At 35.8% G+C, this 3,187-nt stretch overlaps 1 pseudogene; it reads right to left on the bottom strand.

Moving 5' to 3' along the window:
* Positions 1–336: 336 nt before the first annotated feature.
* Positions 337–469, bottom strand: LOC115939886 (U4 spliceosomal RNA; annotated as a pseudogene).
* Between the last annotated feature and the right edge of the window lie 2,718 nt (positions 470–3,187).

Here is a 3,187-nt window from a genome sequence, read left to right as displayed (position 1 = left end):
TTTCAACTTTACCCTTTCCCCATGCATGCTTCATCTACACTTTCCTATTTCATCATAGACATGCTTCAAGGCAAATCTTTTCTTTATTTTTAAGCCATAATTGCTACTTTTCTTTTCATTAGCAATGTGCCAAAAATATAAACTACAAAGATACATATATTGGTGATATGGGGTCCTCGTTGCTTGGAAACAGGGGACCTAAATTGCCAGAGTTATCAGTTAGGATTGTGTGCATGTTTCTGTATTATAAGCCAACTGACTGTAGAAGTTACAATGCTCACATCTTGCCACTGCATGTCAGCTGGAAAGAGGAAGTAAAGAATCTTGCATGCTCCACTGTCTTAGCAGTCTTTTGTGTTGGCTGTGACAGTCACAGAGTCAAAAACATTACACAGGTAATTTTTTCAATTAGCAATAATCATGCCTCGGATAAACCTCATTGGCTATGATACTGCCACTGCGCAAAGCTACACAAGTAATTTTTTGTTAGGTGTGCCAGGCAGCCTAGGCTACAGCTGAACTATGAGGTTCTCAGTCTCCAGCAAACAAATCGTCTCTATATACTCATACTACTGTTGGCTCAGGTTTTGATTTAAAAACATTCAATGCATTCATCATAAGAGTTCAGAAATCTTTTCCTGAGAAAAATACATATAATTGCTAGGTAGTCAAACAGCCATCAGAAATTTGATAAGGTTTAATTGGGATGTAGGACTGAAGGTGTTAAGGACTTACATGAAAAAAATGGAATTGATCACAAATAACCCTTACCTCACACCTAGTCTTGGTTCCCAGTTGGTGTCTGCCACCACACTAGAGAGGGAATCCAAACACAAATCATACTGATGAGCAACAATACAGCCTTACCGTCTCTGGTCCCTGTCCTACCTGACTTGATCACCAGTGCCAGTTCCCTGTAGATAATAGTAGAGGAAAGAAGGCAGGCTTGTGTGTGGTGAAAAATGTGTGTATGCGGAGGTGCACATGTGGGAATATACTGAAATGAGGAAGAGTAATTGCTTTCTTAGATCCATAGACATGAGTATTGACTATGGTTATTCTTTAAAAATATAACTGAGTAAGCTGATTTCCTCATTGGTTATTCTTCAAGCATTTGTAAACTCACAAAATTTCCACTCCTCCAGAATTATTGCAACCCTGACAGAATTACACCCTGGGGATATACCTGTACTGGTGGTGTGAACTCTTATGTTTGTCTGCACATAAGGCTTTCAATCATTTGCATTTTTAAACAAAACCAAATTTCCAAATTTAGAAAATTAATATGATATACCTATTCCTCCCTTCTTTTAAAATATGAAGTACTTTTATTAAAAAAAATGAAAAGTTATGACTTTAAAAAGTGGAATCCAAATAGGAAAATAAAATTGCTTTATTCTTTCAACTTGATTCTTTCCAAAGCTAACTTTTCAGAAGGACACTATGATGGAGACAAATTCCATCCATTTGATTGCAGAATCAAATACAAAACTAAATATATCCTTTATCTAAATTAATATAGATTATTCACAATTTGTTCAAGTCTTAAGAAGTTCTTAACATCCAAAACCAATGAGGCTACTTTCCCTAAGGGGCAAATCTTTACTTAATGTGATCTTGGTCTCTATTGTAATTGATTTCTGTGTTTCTAAGATTGATATTAATCTGAAGCATCCGAAAAAAGAAGGCAGAGTATTATTTCCATCTTTGCGTTATCATAAAATGCCACCCACTGAGTAGATAAATAGATGAACCAGATCTAGAAATCACAGGTTTGGGTAAACAACAGGGTTTTAGGAGTTGTTTATCTCTTTTCTTTTCCTTCCTTGTGAGAAATGCATTCACTGTTAGTAATTCCTTAGGTACCCCACATCCAGGACAAAGGAATTGGAAAAAACTGTACTACAACAATACCTTAAGTTTCCCATCTATAAATGTTGACTTTCCATGAGTAATGGGTCCCTGAGGCCATGTCTATGCTGCAACTCAATATCACTTTGAAAGTTCAAAGAATTAAATAATGGAATTGATCAAAGAGATGCCCGCGCCTCTCACATTTAGTCCTAGTGCTTGTTTTTGCTTGATTTTCACACCAACCACTTATTTCCACCGTTTTTCATTCTAAGTCATTCCTAAAGCTGAAAACCATGTGTAAGATTGCTTTTCAGTCATTTGAGATTTCCTTGAGACAATGCCTTTGCTAATTTTGGAGCATTTCATTGAGAGAATCCAGCCTTTGTGGTCAAACAATTTAAAAGTATGTTAACATTTAATTAGTTCCTACTATGTACCCATTTCTGTGCTACGTGAGGTTTATTATCTCATTTAATCTTCACAGCAATTTTAAGATGCAAATAAATATATTATTTACATTGTAAAGGCTAGAAAACAGATGGTAAGAAAATTTGTAATTTGCCCAAAGTCACCCAATAATTAAGTGGAGGATTGTGGATTTAAAGTTAGGTCTTCTGGGTATGGAATTACAGAGTTTTTGTTATTGTTGCTTGTTTTCTTTTTTGTGTGTGTGGTTTAACGTTTCTAAGATGAACAAGCTTTAAATTAGATATAAACTACACTCACATATGTTATTTTTTTTTTAATGGTACCTGTTTTACTGTTTCTTAGGGGTGATGATATAAGAAATTAGAGATCCATTATCTTTAAGGACCAAGCTAGAATTCAGTGAGTTTCCACTTGGAAATGTATCAATGAGAACAATTATTACAATGAGCAACTCCCTTTCTCCTCCCCTCTGCTATCTTCCTCTTCCTCCTTACTCCTTCCCTCCTTCCCTCCCTCCTTTCCTTCCTTTCTCTTTTTCTCTTTCTTTCTTTTCTTTTTTTCTCTCTCCTTTTCTCCCTCCTTCCCATCCTTCTTCCTTCCTTCCTTCCTTTCTTCCTTCCTTCCTTCCTTTGTTTCTTCGTTTCTTTGAATGGCACCAAAAATCTCAGCATTGCCAAGACTTAAACTCTGATTCAGATGGGTGATTCCAGCAGGAGAATAACCAATGGTAATATCTGGCCTATTTAACTGAGAATTTCCAAGAAGTTCTCAACTCAGAATATTATTACAATAATGTATGTAAATAAGAACACAAATCACATTAATGGGCCTGTGTAGGCACACAGTATAGAATGGAAGGGCAGTACTGTTTGCCATGCAATACTATTGAAATGCAATACTTAAT

Source organism: Leptonychotes weddellii, unplaced genomic scaffold, assembly GCF_054177405.1.
Source record: "Leptonychotes weddellii isolate Sample4059 unplaced genomic scaffold, ASM5417740v2 HiC_scaffold_5317, whole genome shotgun sequence".
NCBI lineage: Eukaryota > Metazoa > Chordata > Mammalia > Carnivora > Phocidae > Leptonychotes > Leptonychotes weddellii.
The sequence above is the reverse complement of the archived record's forward strand: the minus strand, read 5'-3'. Positions and strand labels throughout refer to the sequence as shown.